At 52.1% G+C, this 19,325-nt stretch overlaps 1 protein-coding gene across 1 annotated transcript in view; it reads right to left on the minus strand.

The window, feature by feature from the left end:
* Nucleotides 1-18,991, minus strand: part of KLHL25 (kelch like family member 25) — a 35,395-nt gene extending 16,404 nt beyond the window's left edge. Inside the window, exon 1 of the mRNA XM_041752334.1 lies at nucleotides 18,912-18,991. The gene's annotated coding sequence lies outside the window, so the exon portion shown is untranslated. The remainder of the gene's footprint in view (nucleotides 1-18,911) is intronic.
* Between the last annotated feature and the right edge of the window lie 334 nt (nucleotides 18,992-19,325).

The following is a 19,325-nucleotide window of genomic DNA, read 5'->3' on the forward strand; positions in this document are numbered from 1 at the left end:
GTGCCGCATACCGGGTACCGGGTGTGGACAGACAGTTCCTGACGGGGCTGCGCTCTGCGTCAGGTGGAACTGGGGGGGGTTGCAGAGCAGCGGTGAACAGCTCAGTACAGCAGTGGGCTACAGTGGGGTCACTTAGGCCCCCGCAAAGAGGGGACACAGGAGCTGAAGCTTAATTAATGAGGCGGAGCCACAATGTGACGACAATAAAAGGAAGGTTCTAGGTGGAGGAACAGCAAACACAAAGGCAGGGCAGAAACAAGGCTGGCCCACTCCGGGAAGAAAAAGGCCAGGGGCAGGGTTCCGGGGGCTGGGGGAGGACCAAAGGTACCCATAAACTGGGACACAGCTCCCACAGATGGGTGGTGTCGATGTCCCCTCCCTTGGAGTCTGAGTCTGTGGCCACACGGTGACTGACCATTGGGGCCAGACCTTCAGAGATGGGGGTCTTCCTCTCCCTGTCTCTCACAGTGCTCACTTGAAGGGAAGCCAGACAACGTGAGCCTACCACACTGTGAGGAGGCGCCGGCCTGCACGTGCGTGAGAGCGCAGGCAGTCTGGCCACTCCCCACCGACCCAGCCATCCAAGCCCAGAGGCCAGACCTGGGAGTGAGGGATTCACCTCGCACAGCCCCACTACAGTAGGTGGGCCCTGGCTGGCAAGTCGGAACTGGGGTACCAGACACACAAGATCCTGGGGACTGCAAACGTCACACACATCATCCGACCTCAAAACCCGAAACAAGTCCCGACTGAGCACCTGCTGAATACCCGGCTGTGCTGCAGGCCAAAAACCAAGACTGTGTAGTCTTAGCTCTTGGGCTGCACAGCACACACACTCACGCACTAATATGCACTCGAGATAGGAGAGGGTCAGGAGTGTGTGTGGCGGGAGCAGCAAGCCCTCTGCAGATGCTTCCCTGGTGGTACTGCCCCAGCTGTACTGACAATGGTGACAAAGCAGCCCAGAGGAGAGATCAAAGTTCCTGAAGGCCAGTGGTTAGAACTGGGCCTCCGAAGACCATGCAACTGTGTGTTGTTGGAAAAGTTAATTCGTCTCTCTGGGTCTGTTTTTTTTTCAACCACAGAGTGATTCAGGAAACAAGTGAGAGACAAGTGAGACAGTAAATGATGAGCATTTCAAGTGGCGTGGGCATGTGTCATGCTTTGTCTCTGGGTTGTTTTAGTATTGATGCTCTATTACCACTGTCACCAATAAAAGAACAGACTCCTCATCCTTACTCCATCTCTACTACTCTCCACTTTGTTTCTTGCTTTTTTGTTTTTTTCTTAAAGTAAGCTCTACACCCAATGCGGGGTTTGCACTCACAACCCCAAGATCAAGAGTTGCACACTCCACCTACTGAGACAGCCCGGTGCCCTGGCCCTCTGCTATGATTAAGGCAATTTTCACAGTCTATTCATTTATAAATTGTTTGATTTTTTAATGATTATGTAATATTTTTGTGATCAGAAAAAACACCAAAGGTGTTTATCAAGCTGGCTGGATCTGGGTGTCTCCTGGAACCATAAAAACGAAGGAGTTAAATGCTATTAAATACCACATACATGCTGGGCTCTGTGATGCAACATGCTTCCCAGGCACAGATCTCGGGGTGGCCACGTGACACTGCAGCTCAAGTGCCGGCCCTGCCCCACCCCCACGTTCTCAGGGAGCCTGCAGGGTGCAGGGGTATCCGTTCTTCCATTTTTCAAGTGGAAAGCAAACTAAGCACCCTTACAAAGCACACAAATCTAATTGTTAATTGAAGGCAAAATCACTGACTCAGAGGTGCAGATCATTCCAGATACAAGTGCATCATCAGACAAAGGGTCCTTTCCCTCAATGCCTCTGCCTTTCAATAGTCCTTTCTTTAAAAAACTAAAACAATATACATTCAAAAAGTTGTATGTACCATTTTTAATTTAAAACCCAAAGGATTAGAACTATTTGTATTTTTCACCGTGTCTCTATTTTGATTTTATTTTCCACCTCTATTGTGAAAGATTTCAAACCTGCAGTAAAGTCACGAGAATTGTGTAACACATCTTCTGCTCAATGTGGTTAGTTGGCTGGATGCAACTTTGCCCCACCCCAGCCCACAGCCTCACCCCCGTTCCTCCTGCAGGGGAATGGCTTGGCCACAAGGACGGTTCTAGAACTAAGCATGGCTCAGGGAAGGGGTGAAGGTGTTGCTTCATACAGTGCTGGGTTACAAGTTAGGTTTCTCTTTAGATGGTGGTACAAAGATGACCCTGCATCAGATTGGTCCCCATGAAAGGGAGAGACACCAGGCCAGCCGGCCCCTGAGCTCACCTCCCCGCAGGGCAGAACCCTAACTACCTCGGACATCTCCGCAGGGCACACTGTGGGACAAAATGGTCCTCTCGCCTGCTTTTCTGAGGTCATGATCACCAGGGCCACTGTACCCTCTCTCAAGTGTGCCCGGCTCCCCTCTACAGTGCGTCCCATGGTGGGCAGTGAGTTCTAAGGTTTCCCTACCCATGGCCCACTTATCTACCTGCAGCCAAAGTCTGGAAGGGGAAGGGAGGCCACCGTAGACCCAGAGGGGTAGGCAAAGCTTCAGTACTTTCTCAATGCCCTCAAAATTTAAGCACACATTAAGCAGGGCAACCTCTTTGGTTTCCATGATTGACAGCCAAGTTCCAGGCTGCTGAAGCCTCTGCTGGCCAGGAAGCCAGTGAGCTATTATTACAAGTTGATAGATGCATGTGAGATGGATGCCAACTCCACTGGTGTGGAAACATCGCTCTGGGGAAGGGTTCAGGGGTTGCGCTGCACTGGCTTACCCAGGGCAACAGCCTCTGCCTTCCCGGAGGAGGCACAGGACAGGAGGTGAGGGGTCAAGGCTGTGCAAGCCTGCTGGAGAATGAAGCAACACTTGCTGCGAAGCCTCACCAGGGAACTCTGACCAGGGAGGGAGCCAGACAAGACGCACAGCTACCATGGGCCTCTGCTGAGCTGGGCACCTAATGCAGGAGGTGTGATTCCCATAACCAGGCCTGACGTGATCGGGATGGTCTGCTTTAATCAGGATGGGCTAGGTTATGCTGCATCAACAAACACCCCTGAATGTCAGGGGCTTCCGAGGACAGGGGTTTTTTTCTCTCTTGCTCATACAATATGCATCATGGTTCAGTGGTGGTAAGAAGAGAAGTGTGAGGAGTGTTCCTGCCGTCACTTTCAGCCCCAGGGACCCAGATGACAGAGCAGCGCCATGTCACCCAGCTGGTGCACCAATGGGAAAATGGAGAACTCTCTGGAATGTGTCGCAGTAACAACTCAGTGCTTGGCCTGGAAGGCCCACAACACACATCACTTCTGCTTCCATCTCATTGGCCCAAACTGGACACACAGCTTCACTCACTCACGAGTGCCAGAAGTACGATCTGCCATATGCCCCACTATTTCTGGCACCTGTACACGAGAACAGTAGCTCCGAGATTAACAGCAGGAACACCACCACTAGTACTAAATTACAGTGATGGAGTCCTTGCTCCACCGTAGGCACTGTTCTGTGTGCTAACTCATCCACCTCCCCACGGCCTTAGCTACAACTACCACCCATGCCTCCTGGCTGGACGCCGGGCGATGAGCTCCCTGGCTGTACTTTGTGTGTCCAGCATCACAAGGCTGCTCGCGGTGCAGATCCCTCACTCTTTCCCACGCACCAAGGGGACAGGAGAGATCTGGGGGCACCACAGCCTGTGGTTCCAGCCACCGGATACTCTCTTCTGTCTACCCCTTGGAGCAAAAACACTTGTCAACCAGCTGCTATGCACCCGGAGCAATGCCGTCTTGAGGAGAATGAAGCCACTGTGCCCCAAGACATCCAAGGTGTGTATTGAATTCACTCTTCTCCTGTGCGCTGCAGAGGCTCCTGGGGAGAAAGCAACCTTCCAGGGTCATTTTCTGTGTCCTTTTCAGAGGAGGACACCCTGCTGAGCAAGGCCACCTCAGGGAAAGGATCTAACAGCTTCCGAGCAGGCCTAGTCTGGCTGCCCGAAGACAGTGTAAGGGTTTTGCAAACTCCTCACCAGCAGGGTTTTGTGTTTTAAGAGAAGCTATCTTGCTCAGGGGAGGAGCTAGTCCTCGGGAGGGACTGTTTGGGCCACATGTCCAGCCCACGGCAGCGACAGCCGAGGGCAGTCAGCACCCCGTTCACCCAGAACCCTGTCTTCCCACGGTGTCAGCTCCGTGGACCAAGTGACACAGGCCAAGAGGCACCCCCAGGAGCTCAGCATTCTTACTGAAAAGACAATGTAAGAAGGAAGCGCAAGACACAAACAATGTAAATCCCTCCGAATTACAACCCTGAACACAGGTATTTTCCTGAGGGTGAGGGGGTCAGGAGGTGGTGGCTGGGGACACTACCCTAAGGAGCAAAAATTGGTTCTTAGGGGACAGAAAAAAATCAATCTTTCTTTTTTTCTTTTTCTTTCTTTCTTCTTTTTTAAAGATTTTATTTATTTGAGACAGAGAGAGAACAGGAGGGGTAAAGGCAGAGGGAGAAGCAGGCTCCCCACTGAGCAGGAAGCCCTGCTCAATCCCAGGCCCCTGGGATCAAGACCGGAGCCAAATGCAGATGCCAACCAACTGAGCCACCCAGGCGCCCCTCTTGTTCTTTTTATATACAAAGCACAGATCTATACACACAGCACACAGACTCACAGTATATCTGGCATTAACATTTATGTGAGGCGTAATCACATTTGGGGAGAAAAGGTCTGCAAAGGTTTTGGGGGAAGGTGATAAGGTTAAGAAAAACTGCAGAGTAACTATTTTCACTTTGGCTTACTTCCTCCTCCTATCCCCCAGTTTACACTGTTGCAGTTATGGAACTCAATTCCACATTGTTTTTATCTATGGACATAGTTTCCAAATTCCTATCCTTCATTCACTATTGAACAAAGGTTGATTAAGAGCCTGCTGTGCCCAGGCCCAGGGATCCAGTCTTCTGGCTAGAAGTGTCTTCATGGTCCAGTGTCTCTGTGGTTGCCAAATGTAACTTTCAAGGTCTGTGAAATATACAACCACCATCTAGGTCATTAATCCACAGTTTTAAAAGTTTTTATCCAACAGATAGCATTTTTGCTTATGCTGAATTACTGTATTCTCTTGAGATAAAATCTTTGGAGAAGAATCACAGATGTCTGATGTGCCATTGTCCTAAAAGTTCTGTTTACCATGCTGAAAACACCCCGCACAAAGCAGCTTCTTACAGCTAAGGGGAGGTGGGGGGTGGGGGGTGGTGTAGACTGTACCAAATTCATCAGGGCAGGGCAGACAGAAGGTGCCACATCCTGCTCCCCCCTCAGCTCGGTGGGGACCACCTGGAACCTCTCTGGCCCCAAAGCTGGGAGTCTGCAAGCCCAGCTGTTGCTCCAGCTGGGAGCAGGGCCAGTGAAATGGACACCACTGCTCTAATCAGAGAGCGGACAGAGAACAGGGCGCTCAGGCTCATCCATCTGTTGAAATTACTTGTTTCCTTTCACTTATCCAGAGTGAGACAGAGAAACAAAAGAGGGGCAGAGAGAACAGTCCCCTCCAAAGCAAACATTGCATCACGGTCTTGGGTTCCTCCCTCTCCAGAAGGACTGGCCTGGCCCTTGGCAAACAGAGAGGGTGGGGGTGGGGGGCTGGGGATCCGGAGGGAGGTGCTTTCTTTTCCTGTCTGGTCCCTTAAAAGATTCGCAGAGCCTTACAGATGGAGCCACTAAAAGCACTCTGGCCTAGATATCACTTTCAATGAGCCACCTGGAGCAACAGTCTTGGAGGAAAATGGATATGCAAAATAGAACAGGAAAAAAAAAAAAAGAAAAAATGCAACAAAAATACCAAGAGTAAAGCACTAGCCATTTCCTCGTAGTGGATCTTCTTCCCTGTTCATTCTTCTTGAGTCTGTCAGAGTTGGTGTTGATCTGGAATCAAAACGCTCCTCAATTCCTAAAGCCCAAGACGACACAGCTCTGTCTTTTCTCTTCCCATTGAGGGCCGAGAGCAGGAGAGTGCAGCTGGAGAGCAATTTGCAGTTATCTTTCAAAATGACAAATGCAGGTGCCCTCTGCCCTGGCGTTTCCACTCCTTGGGAACCCCGCCCTCGGTTCCACTTGCACATGAGCTTCCAGCTGCAACCAAAAGGCTAGAAAACAATCTCAATGCTCATAAATAAGAGTCCTAGCCAAATAAACCGTGGTTCATTCATAGAGAATACTATGCAGCCAAACACACACACACACACACACACACACACATTAAGAAGGTGGCTTTCCATGCTAACATGAAGTGCTGTGGATTCCATGCTGTCTTTTATGTATGCTAGAAACCAGACCACCTATGCACACACACACACACAGAGACAGGACACACCTGTGGATATGTGGATATGTGCACGGACTACTTCTGGGAGGCTGCGGAAGAAACTGGTTGACAGTAGTGCCACCGGAGATCACAGGGGAGACCCCTCATCACTCTGAACTGCTGGATTCTGTGCCAGATGCAGTATCACTTTTTCAAAACCCTGCCATACATGAACCTTTGCACCAGGTACTTTTATTTTTAATAAAGATTTTATTTATTAATCATGAGAGACACACAGAGAGAGGCAGAGACACAGGCAGAGAGAGAAGCAGGCTCCATGCAGGAAGCCTGATGTGGGACTTGATCCCAGGGACTCCGGGATCATGCCCTGAGCCAAAGGCAGATGCTCAACCGCTGAGCCAGCCAGGCATCACACACTAGGTACTTTAAATGCATTCTTTCACTTAATCCTTAAGATACCTCTTCAGGGTCCCCACTGTACAGATGGGCAAACCAAGGCTCAGAGATTTTAAAAACGTGCAGATACCCTTAGTACTCAAAGCTGTTTTGCTGCCAAGTCCCCGCTCAAATAGCGGGATATGGACTATTTCTGAAGACAAAGAACGTTCCTGGCCACAAATGCTGTGTGCAGCTGAACAGGGATGGTGTTTTAAATGAAAACCCTAGATTTCTCAAGCACTCCCCTTCCACTTAGCAGACCTGTACCTTCCCTCCTGGGCCTCAGGAAAGCAGGAAGCATGTAGAGGTGTGCCTTGCTGCCAGGCTTAGTACTGGGGAAGGGTGCTTGCCACAGAGGACAGTGGATGCCCTGGGGACAGACCAGACCTGTGATACAGGCTTTGGGTCAGGCATCTGCACCCCTGCCCACCAGTCTGGGATCTCCCTCTTGCTGGTACTGCCACAACCATAATGTGAGACCTGTGCTGGTATTCAAATACTCAGTGCCCTTGTTTCCACACGTATAAAATGGGAGTGAAAATAACCATGCTCACCTCACCGGGCTGCTGAGGGACTAAAGGGGGAAAATTAATGTAGAGAGCTAGGCTCAAGGCCTGGCAGCTAGTTCCCCGTTTACAGGTGCTTTGGGCAGCGCAGTACCCTCAAATGGTTTGGTCTTAGGTTCTCTCCGCAATTTAAAAAAGACTGCGGGGTGCCTGGGTGGCTCAGTGGGTTAAGTGTCTGCCTTCAGCTCAGGTCACGATCCCAGAGTCCTGGATCAGGCTGTGCTGGGCTCCCTGCTCAGCAAGGAGTCTACTGCTCCCTCTCATTCTGTTCCTTCTTCCAGCTCGTGTTCTCTTTCTCTCTCTCTCAAATAAATAGTCTTCAAAAAAAAAAAAAAAGATTGAGGATCCAAGAGGCTCTTGTTTATGTGGTTTTGCCTATGACATTTATCAAAATTAAATTTGAATTTTTAAAAATTAAAACTGGGGAAAAATATAAATGTACATTAGTTAACTGAAAAATAATAAATCCATTATATGTTAACATAAGTCATTCATAGATGTATTTTCCCCAAAAAAGTGTTTTGTTTTGTTTTTTAAATTGAGAGTAGTGGCTGAATCCCCATATCTGCTTCTGCATTGTTTGTTGTAAAATGTTTTCATTTAAGAATGTGTAGAAAATCCAGCCTCACGGTTGTCGGAAAAGGAAAGAGACTCTAAGAGCCTTTCAGATAATTTAGGATATCCTTCTTTGATACTAACCAAGACCTGACAGGCAGTAGCTTCTTAAAGATTAATTGCAGCGTGGAACCTGATCCTGAATTGGTGAACTTTTGTACTCTGTGACATTCCGATCTCCTGGTCTATCTTGTACTCTGAATGGATTTTTCACCCATGCATGGTTTGGTAACACCGTGCAACGGTCATTTGGAACACATTAGCTCACTAAGCTATGCACTCAGAGAGATTAGAGAAAAAGACAAATAACATCTTGGTATTGCCATGAAAACAGTTTTGACCTTGGGGACCCCTAAAAGAAACTCGGGGACCCTCTGAACCACACTTCGAGAACACCAGGTTAGCAGAATTCCCTTATCCTCCATGTTAGCCATGTTTTTGTTGAGAACTCAGAGGAAAACTTCTGTGGAAAGTATGGTGTGGGTGACAGCAGGATCACCTGCCCCTGCGGATCTCAATCCCCCTCCCCAGCTTGCATAGAGGTGTGGTCACAGGGCCCAGCACCCTCTAACCCACTGGCTGTCTGGCCTCCCCACCTGCCCTGGGTGCCTCCCTTCTTCCCATCTCCCCAGCTCCTCCCGTCATTACCAGCCACTTTCTTCTTACCACAAGACCCCCTCATTCTCCCCCAAAATGACAGAGCTGGGTACTTTGTACTGGGCAGGGCCTCAGACAGCAAACTACAGGGGCCATGCACAGGCTGCTACCCTTGGGCTTTGCAGCTGATAATTCTTGGTCTCTTGAAATTACATATGTGTGTATATTTATAGCCAAATACATGGGTGCTCAGAAATTACGACTCATTCATAGATATATTTTTAGCACATTGCCTGGCCATCAAGTTCCATTAAATCTTCCTTCCCGGGTTCCTCGTGTCACTAGTCCTACGCTGAAGATGAGGTAAGGCCTTCCCTCCAGTGCGCTGGGCTGTGAGGGGCCCCCTGACCCCAATCTCTCCCACCCCCAGCAATCTGAGGCCAAATGCTTTGCTCCTGACCACCAATCTCTCCTGCTCAGTAGCCTTGAATGCGGCTTGGACATCCAAGCCTGGTTCAGTCTGCCCCCACTCCAGCTTCATGGCCCACCCCCCACCCTCTTCCCTGATGCCATGCATGCAGACAGGTTGGCCTTCCCAGTTCTCCTGATCCCAATTCTGCCCTCAAGTCTCAGCTTCTCCATGAGACCTCACTTCACCATTACACCTCCCTCTGGACTTAGCAGCCAGCGTGGGGAGGGCCCTGGCCATACAAGATACCATGTGCAGGGCCCTGTGCTATGTACCAGGGATACGGGGGTGAGTAAATAAACATTTTTTGTCTTATTTCCTGCCATTAACATTCTGATACCCATTGATTCTTTGCTATAGCACTGTGGTGTTTCTTGTCTGGCACTCAGGTCATTGTATATTGTCCCCCTATTTTAATTTCCAACTCATAGAGGACTGTATTCTGTGTCATCTTTGCCTAGAATTATGCAATGCTCAGTAAATAGGGCTGAAGGGGAAATGGATTAACCACAATATCCACTGGAATAAGAATCAGAAAGACCCAGACATCTGTCAAACCCATGTGAGAGGTTCCCGATATCTGCTGTATTAACCTGCAATATGACTGACATATTTCGTATTTAAATATTTTAAGTGCTAGATGGAAAAGACCAACTCTCAACCGGGCTCTGGATGGTGTTCCATAAATTGCAGGGATCAAACTGGAGATACTGCCTAATGGGGCGGGTAGGCTCTAAGCCCCTAGTTCCAAATCCCCATACTGCTGTCTGTACCTGTATGACTGACCCCAGATACTACATATTCTCTAAGCCTCAGTCTTCTCATCTGGAAAACGGGGTGAAGAGAACTGTCCCTATGTCAAAGAACTATCCTGGGAATTAAAGGAGAGAATTCAGGTAGAGAGCTTAGCACAATGGGGCACACAAAATTCACTCAGTTCATGAGAGCTGCTGCTTTTCATACTACTGTTGCAGCCCCAGGTGGCATGAGCCCTGTAATGGCATGAGCCTCAGCATGAGAACATGCAAAGATGGCCAGCCCGCTGATCTCCACCCCTGGCCTGACTCCTGTGACTGACATGGCACCCACATGGCAAAGGAATCTGCAGGCAGAATAAATGATGTTGCTAACTGATCAGGTGACCTAGAAACAGAGAGGTTATCTGAGTGGGCCTGACCTAATCAGAGGAGCCCGTTCCAGCAGAGTTTTCTCCAGCAGGTCACAGAAGCAGATGCCAAAGATTTGCAGCAGGAAAGGATTTGGTGCCCCACTTCAGATTTGGAGATGGAGGGGGCCATGTGGCACAAAATATGGCAGCCTCTAGGGGCGGAGATCAGCATCCAAAGTGGACAGGGGGACCTCAGTCCTACAATCACCAGGAATTTGACTGTGCCAACAAACCTGAATGGCCAGGAAGCAGACTCTCCCCCAGAGCCTCAGGGTAAGAGCTCAGTCAACACCTTGACCTCGGACTTATGGTCCAAGACCTTAAGCAGAGAACCCAGTCCAGCCAGCTCAGGCTTCTGCCCTATACACCTATGAGTTAATAAATAGGTACAGCTTAAGCCACTAAGTTTGTGGTGATTTGTTGTATAGCAACAGGACCTAATATAAGCCCTGCTTGGCCTCTAGCCATAATGCATATAAAGGAAAAGCATATCACATGCTTGTTCAAAGGGTCTGGGGTCACACCTTCTGTATCCTTAACTGCTGTATCTGTGATGCTTGAGAGCCCGGACTGTCTTACTCATGTCCTCTCCTAGCACTTAGTGCAGGTATCATGTAGAAGCTTTCAATAATTTCACTCACATTCAAAAATGTCAACTTCTGGGGCACTTAGGAGTAGAATGGCTTAGCTGGTTAGCTTCAGTCCCATGACCAGCTAGTAATAAGGTGTAATTATCTGGGCAAAACCCAGCAAAAGCCTCTTTTTGGCTTAGAGGAGAGCTCCAGACACTGCAAGTGGTTCAGAGGAAGCCACTCAGCAACCAGAGGAGGTACGTGTCCACATGCAAAGTACCTTGCTTTACACACCACCTGACCATGCTGTGGCCCCTGCCTCAGCCTGCGGCAGCCTCCCAGTACTTAGCTGGCTAGCCAAACCCTGACATTTTACTTGTAATTGCACCTTCCAGTAAAAAGTCCTAGTTGGAGTGGTAAAAATAGCAGCTATGACTTCCTCAGCATAGATATACCAGTCCATCTCACGGCCTGAAAGGAAACCTGGTGATCTGACTGCAGGACGGCAGCAGGAGGCACCCAGCAAAGGTGGCCACTCGTGCCTCTGCCCCTGGTGGACCATCCTTAAATAAGCTCCCAAGATGCTCCCTTCACTCCTTTCCCAAAAAACCCAACCTTCAGAATCAGGGAATGTCTGAGAAATGTGAAAACTTGCCAATAGCCCGGCTCCCCACCCTCCTCACCTCCTCCTGCTCATTAGCTGCAGAGTGGTACAATGAGGGGAGGCCCCCCACCAAAGCCCTTTGGGGTCCGATGGTCCCTTTGTGCATTTGCTCTCTATTACCCTCTCCCATGTCTGTCTACCTTCCTCTCTGTGGCCTCCCGTCCCCTGCAGCTGTCCTAACCACGTTGGGCAGGGGATGGATAACAGAAATCTCCACCAGGGCTTATTTCTGAGTTATCCCTGGGGCAGCAGGGCTCATACCAGCCTGGATACTGCCCCTCAAGCGGTGGAGGCGAGCTGTTAGAGCCCACTGGGGGAATGACAGGAGAGCCTGGCTAAAGTGTCCCCAGGGCCATCATAGCGCCTGATGGCACCCAGGAACCATATGGGAGTGGTTTTCCCTGGCCCCAGACTCCTTCTTTCCTTCTCTACCAATCTCCAGAGCTTCCCCATCCTTCTGTCTCTGAATCAAGTACAAGGGACCTTTTGTCAATCTTTTGCTTCTTTTAAAGCCTCTTGTTACAGGAAAACAGACAAGGACCCCCAAAGTAATAAACATAGGAATCAATAAAGTTCTAAGAGCCCCCACTTTTGGTCTAACCAGCAGGTAAGTAGAGGGATCAGCCTGTGGTGATCAATGCCCTTTCAGAGCTTTTTTATGGATGGGATAGAGAACCTTCTCTACCCTCCTGGTTCATTTCTTCCTTCCTGTAGGCGAGACAAGGAGGAACACACCTACCCAGCTAGCCCTCCGACTTTTCTTTCAGGCCACATGAGGGATGCCAGGCAGACATCCCACCTAAAGCCACCCGAGGGCCTCCTCTAGACACGGTGGCTGTTTAGAAACACTCAGATTCACTCACATGTTCAGGACTTTAAATCTCTGGCTCTCACTAGTAAAACCCATGATGTTTGCAGAACTTTTCAGCATAAAATGAACTTTCAGGAATGTTTTCCCATGCGCAACGCAGAGCAGCCTGGCAGGGGGGCAGGGCAGGGATTAAAAGGGCCTCATTTCACAGATGAAGCTTCGCTGGAGGTCAGGAGATCAGTCACAGGCAGAGCCAGCAATTGCTAAACCATGATATTCTGGAAAAACAAAGATGGATGAACACAAAAAGAGGAAGCCTGGATAAACTGGATCACTTTTTTTTTTTTTTTTTTTGGTCTGCTTGTTTTAAAGGAGTTATGAGATCATAACCTCTCCATCACATGAGCTAAGAGTGAAAACATGGATAATGTCAAGTATTATCAAGTATGGGTGAGGATGTGGGCAAATGGGCTCCCAGACACCCACTCCAGTGGGTGAGTGACCTGCTTGTCTTTGGGAAAGGCATTTGGCTTTGACAATGAACATTTAAAAATCAGAAAGATGCATAGTCAAGGACGCACATGATTTCATGGATTGTATGAAGGAGAAAAAAAAAAAAGTCACACACAACCTCTCTCCCCTGGAGAGAGTAAGATGAAAGCCGGTGCTGGGCCACACAGGAATATCGTGCAGCCAGAAGGGTATGTACCAAACCACACTGACAGATACCAAGGCCAAAGAGACTTCCGGACCATGCTGCATCTCTCATGTTGTTTGTTTATAAAAGGAATCCACTGATATATTATCAAAGTTTCATTTTTATTTTATTTACTCATTCATTCATTCATTCGACACAGAGAGAGAGAGAGGGGCAGAGACATAGGCAGAGGAAAAAGGAGGCTCCCTGCAGAGAGCCTAATGCAGAACTCGATCCCAGGACCCGGGATCATGACCTGAGCTCAAGGCAGAGACTCAACCACTGAGCTACCCAGGCACCCATGACTGAAGTTTCAAAGGAAACAATTAAACAACTTAAAGGAACATGTTTTCCTCAGCCTTGCCAGAAAGCAAGATTACGGTGTGCAATGGCTGTGGCCTATCTCTGGCTAGATCCCCCTCCGCAGCCCATGCTGTTCCCAGCCTGTACACTCGCTTGTTCCCTGCCTGGCATGTGCTTCCTCAGATCTTCCCATGGTTGCCTAGTCCAGTCTTGCAGGTCTCCACTTAAATGTTACCAATCCAGAGAGACCTGCTTCAGGCCCCCTTGACCTTTCCTCCCCATCCACGTCCAGCAGCCCTGATGGGAGCTGTATTTATTTTGTCTATCTGGTCCCAGTTCAATAGGGGCTCCAGCATGGTGGGGACCTTGCCTTGTTTTCTGCTGCATCCCAGAGCCTGGTAGAGAACGGATGGCAAAAAAATATTCATTGGACACATCTCGAATGGAGGCTAGAAACAGTCTACTTCTTCACTTCTCCAATGGGGAAACTGAGGCAGACTCTTGACATGTCACTCCCCCTGTGCCACAGTATGCCACAGTGCACCACAACCACTGATTATCTATCTACCTCACATGCCAGAGGCTGAACTTCCAAGAAAGGAGTCTCTTTGAGCCTGACTTCTTTTCCCTAGTTTCTAGTCCAGGATGAGCCATTCAGAAGGTGTGAAACAAAAGCCTGTTACATGAATGGAGCTGTATGGCTTTCTCCCTTGAATTTTCAAAGCTATGAACAGAAGCATTCACAGTTAAGGACTCGTTGCCCAGGGTCTCACCGGCCTGGCTAGCATGCAGCAGAACTTGAACTCTGGATGCTGGATGTAACTGCCATGGCTTTCTATAAAAAGAGCTCCTGGTTCTCTTGGCTTTCACTCCTGCCCAGACAAATCTGGCCTGGCCAACTGCAAACCTGGCAGGCAGCTCATTCTGGAATTGGGTGAGCAAAGCTCCTCTTACCGTAATTAGGAAATTCATTCCCTTCACCCTAGATTGATCTGTGGTCAGCCTCTCCTTGGGGGCCCAATGAGAACAGGTAGAAAATAAACAAGACTTTTTTTTCTTTTTTTTCTTTTTTAAAGATTTTATTTATTCATGAGAATACACAGAGAGGAGAGAGAGGCAGAGACACAGGCAGAGAGAGAAGCAGGCTTCATGCAGGGAGCCTGACGTGGGACTCGATCCCGGGTCTCCAGGATCACACCCTGGGCTGCAGGTGGCGCGAAACCACTGAGCCACCAGGGTTGCCCAGGCTTTTTGTTTCTAGCCTATCCCTACATCCTACTCTGATGGATTGGCTGACAGTAGAAGGTATCTTCTTGGCAGGCAGAGGTGGGTGGGAAGTGACACCCTAGGCGAACGTGGTCCTCCCTCTGGCAACAGAGATACAATTCTCCCACGGCCCTGTTCAGCCCCCGCCTTCTTGCAGGAGGAGCTATCCAACTGGTCTTGCAGGCACCTTCTTGGCAAAGTCTAGTGTGTAGGAGCCTCGGGTACTCCTCCTGTCCCCCTGGGCTCCTTCATGATCCCTACCAATCTTGGGAGATCTGTGCCCATCTCTCTTCTTGGAAGAGGCCCTGGGGACCCCTGCTGGCTAGGTCCCACCCCATCCATTTTGGTACTGGGGAGAGGGTGCCAGCATAAGTGCTTCCATACTTGCTGCCCAGGTCACCAGCTAGAACAACCCTGGGAAGTAAGTCACCCACCACATTCCCTTGGGCCCAGCTTTGTTCTTCTTTGACCTGGTCTTCTGGCTTCATCAGCCCCTAATCCATGGGTACCAGTGCCTGTGTGCCCTTTAGACGTGGGCCCTGGACTCCAAGGCAGTGGGCAGAGGCAGGGAGCTGAGGGAGGCCTGAGCAACTGCGAATGTCTGACTCAGTTTCCATTCATCAAGAGAGGAAAGAGAACTAGGAGCTTGCCTACTATATACCCTTCTCGTTCTACAGGAGGAAAAACTAGGGCCCAGAGAGGGAAAGTGACTTGCCCAGAGCCCTACAGCACCCATCAGAGGCAGAGCAGGAAGTCTAGACTCCTAACTTCTAATCTGTCCCTCCACAATCTCTACTGGCTGCCTCTTCTTCCTGCCCAAGAGGGCTAGGCAAATAACTCAAGCCTATACAATTACATGACACCGGAGGCTGTTAGAACTTTTGGGATTTTACAGCAAAACATGTAATAGAAGTATCATACAGAAGAGCGTCCACACATTTTGGAGAAGAGCCAGCTGACACCCATACACTTGGAGGACCTACATAAAATAGCACAGTCAGGGAAGAGGTGCAGCAGGACTTCCAGACCCCCACCTAAGCGCTCTTTCTCCCAATATGTTCCAGGTGTAAGTGTTCCAACTGTAGTGGGAAGTGAGGAGGTGGAGTTGACCTTGGGCCTCAGTCCCATTAAAACGAGGTGTGGCCCAGCGAGCCTGGTCCAGACTCTGTGTACATCCCAGGGCTACAGGAGACCACTGTGAGGGAATCCAGTGAAATTTCCCAACCAAACTGGATGTCTCAGATCACAGAGACAGAGCTTTGAAGAACGGGTCAGTGAGCTACACATGCCTACCTTTTTTTCATCCAAAGTGTATGGACAGGGCTTTAGAAGGAAAAAAGTTCAGCAGTAAGAAAGAACACCGTCTACCGGAGCCAGAGGGAGGGGACAGAGGGAGGTGGCTGATCACGGACACACCAGTAACATCTGAACCCAAATCTGGACTCTGAGCCCATGCTCGTTCCTCTGACCTTGTGCTTGAAGAGATGTAATAGGAAGAGACATAACAGGAAGCCCTCTCATCCTTGACCTCTATCTCTGCTCCCACCATCCCCATCGCCACAGTCTGGCAAGGCAAGTGCCTGCAGGTGAACAGGTATCAGCTTTAAGGACCTTTCAATTGGGACAGGGGCAGTGATGCTCAGGGGGACCAGGTGGTCCAGAAACGAGGTTGGAAGCTGCTGCAGAGGTGGGGCTGGATTCCTGCGGACAGACCCAGATTACTAAAGGGAAAGCCCTACAGGGATGAGGTGAATAAAAGCCATGGATGCACACAGGCCCCACCTCCCACCTCCCGGCCCCCCAGCTGTCCTAACTAAGTGTTTTCTGGCTGGGAAAATGCTTCAATAGCTCTGGCTGCCTGAGGCAATTCAATTATGAAATTTACCACATTAGATGAAAACCAGCATCTCAATCAGCCAATTCATTTGCGTCTGGCCACTCTATTTTCTCCTGCCAGCTCCGTCTGCCCCTCCATGGCCAGGCCACATCCCACACAGCAGGCTGGTCCGGACGGATGAGGGCTTAGGCCACGGGCTGGTCTTTGAGGCTGGTGGGGTGGCTTCTCCCAGGACCCCCTGAGCAGAGAGGCTGCAGCCAGTAGCCATCCAGCTTCGTGGAGACTGCCAGGCCTGCTGACTTCCCCAGGATCAGATGAACCTTTCTCTCACCTCCCATCTGCATTCTCCCTGACCTCAACCTGCACCTGCCTTGAGGTTGCAAGGAACTGGCTTCTGAGAGAAGTGTGGGTGGGTGGGTGGGAGAAGCCTGCTGCCTGGGGCCCAGAAGCAGGGCTCTGTCAAGCCACTCTCATCTTTACTTTGTCATGCCATCATCTCTCCAGAAAGCCTTTGCCACCCATGCCCTTCGGCTCCCTTTGTTGCCTTTATCACTGGGGTACCGTGCACACCTCAGCATGTTGATGTGTCAGGGCCCCAATCTAGGAGCTCCCAGAATATAGGGTCCCTACCAAGACTGTTCCAACAATGCTCAATTAGACAATTAAATGAATGAACAAAACACTCAGGAGTACACTCCCTTCCCAGCCCCCCTTTGCGCATCAGAGTGGTAGAAGGGAAGAAGTGAGCCTGCTTTCACTGCAGACCACGAAGTCCCAGGCCTGGGTAATCGTCCCCACACTGGGTGCCCAGAGGTTTGAGAGGCTATTAAGGGGCATCGGGCTGCAGCAGCTGCCTCGGATGCTGAGTGAGTAGCTCGCCCACAGCTCCTGTCTGTGCACTACTAACATAAATCTAGCTGCAGCCCAAGCCCCAGGATGAAGGTTTCTACCATTTCTCTCTACCTTCCTTTTAACAACCTCCCTGGAGTCACTTCCTGACAAACGCAATGACTCAAGGCCAAGGTAGCTGCCAGGCCCAGAAGACTGACTCCATCAACCTCCTCAGGCACAGCTTGGGGACCCCAGGACCCCTGGTCTCAGGAGGATACCAAATTTGTCCCAGGTGGGGTGGACCTTGTTTTCTACCGCTCACCGGTCCCCAGGCCCCAAATGCAAGTCTTTCCCAACAGCCCCTAGGAATCCTAACAGCACACCCGGGCCCACTGAGCATCCGTCCCACTTATGAAGGGAGAGGCTGAGGTCCAGGGGTCTCAAAGGGCCTGACCCCACATGACCCTCACCATAACCTGGTCCACGATAAGAGCGGAGGGGTGGGGGACGGGGCTTCCTGCCTCCTGCCCCAGTGCCACTGGAACTTCACCCTTCACCAGGCCAGAGTGAAACCAGAAGGCCCAGACACACGGTGTTCTCTGCCCTGACTCACCCGGGGAGGCCAAACCTCAGGGAGCCTTTCCCCCCCTCAAATCAAGTCAGCAGGACCCAAGAGTGCCCAGTTTAAACCTGCAGGGGCCTAGGTCGGCCTCCATACCCCCATCCCTTTGATCAGGTCCCCGTGAAGATTTCTCTTTGCACAAAGAGAGTGATAATGCACCTCGGGGATGCTGAAGCAGCAGCACACGAGAAAATGTGCGGTGCTTCTAGGGGTGCAGTCTCCCCAAGGAAGAGGACAAGAAGGGGGGCGTGCCCAATGCGGTGCCGGAGCCAGGGCACGCGGCGGGGAGGAGCGCGGCGGCGCCGGACGGGGCTCGCGGTGGACCCGCCGGGGGGCGCCAGCCCGGTGCGCAGGAGGGTGGGACTTGCGCGCGCGACCGCCGCTCCGCCGCTCCCTAGAGCCCGGGCCGGGTCGGCGGGACGGAAGGGCGGGGGCGGGGGGCGGAGAGGGGGCGCCGGGGCGCGGGGGCAGGGAGGGGGCGGGGCGGGGGCGGGGGGCGGAGAGGGGGCGCGGGGACAGGGCGGGGGGCGGGACGGCGCGGGGGGGGGGGGAACGCGGGCCGCACTGCCCCAGGTAACCCCGGGCGGAGAGGGGGGAGAGGGGGCGCGGGGGCAGGGCGGGAGGGGGCGCGGGGGGCGGGGCGGGGGCGCAGGGGGCGCAGGGGGCGGGGCGGGGGGGGAACGCGGGCCGCACTGCCCCGGGCAACCCCCGGCCCCGCCCCGCCCCGCACGCGGCCGGCGGCCATCCGGCCGTCGGCGGCAAGTGCGCGGGGACTTCGCCCAGCCCGGGCGCAGAGCCCGGCAGCCCCCCCTCCCAGGATCGATAGTGATTCCTTAAAAAGAGAGTCTGCGGACTCCGAGAATCAAGCACTCCCAGGGGGAGAGTTGTAGCTCCCGCGCGCAACGCCCGTTTGCAAGACCAATTCATTCCGCCGCGCCCCGGCCCAGCCCGGCCCAGCCCCCCCTTTGTCCCCGAGCGCAGCCCCCGAGCGCCCGGCGCAGCCCCACGGCGGGGCGCGCAGGCCCCCGCAGGCCGGTCCCCAGCCGGGGGCGGGGTGACAAGTGCCGGCCGGGCCGACGGCCGGGGCGCGCGGCTGCACCGGCCCCGCCACTCACCGCCCGCCGCGCTCCTCGCCCCGGGTCCGCCGCCGCCGCCGCCGCCGCCGCCGCCCTCCCCGGCTCGCCTCTGCCCGAGCGCGCCGCCGCCGCTGTACCGCCCGGGCGCCGCCGACAAACTAGTTTCTCAGGCCTTCCCGCCCCGCCTCCCGGCGCGAAGCCAATCAGAAGCGGCGCCTCTGTGACGGACGGGCGGCCGAACCCGTAGTTGAGCCCGCGGCGGGAGAAAGGGGCGGGCGCCCGGGCCGCGCCGGCTCCGCGAGGGGGGCGGGGCGGGCAGAGGAACCAGACTTTGACCAGATTCTTAAAGGGACAGGCCCCCGCCCGCCCCCGCGGCCGAAGTTTAGGAACAAAACCCGTCGGTGTTCTAGAGCTTTCCGAAGGACGGAACTTTGTGGGTTGCAAACGCCGCTT

This window comes from Vulpes lagopus, chromosome 4, assembly GCF_018345385.1.
Source record: "Vulpes lagopus strain Blue_001 chromosome 4, ASM1834538v1, whole genome shotgun sequence".
NCBI classification, from domain to species: Eukaryota; Metazoa; Chordata; class Mammalia; order Carnivora; family Canidae; genus Vulpes; species Vulpes lagopus.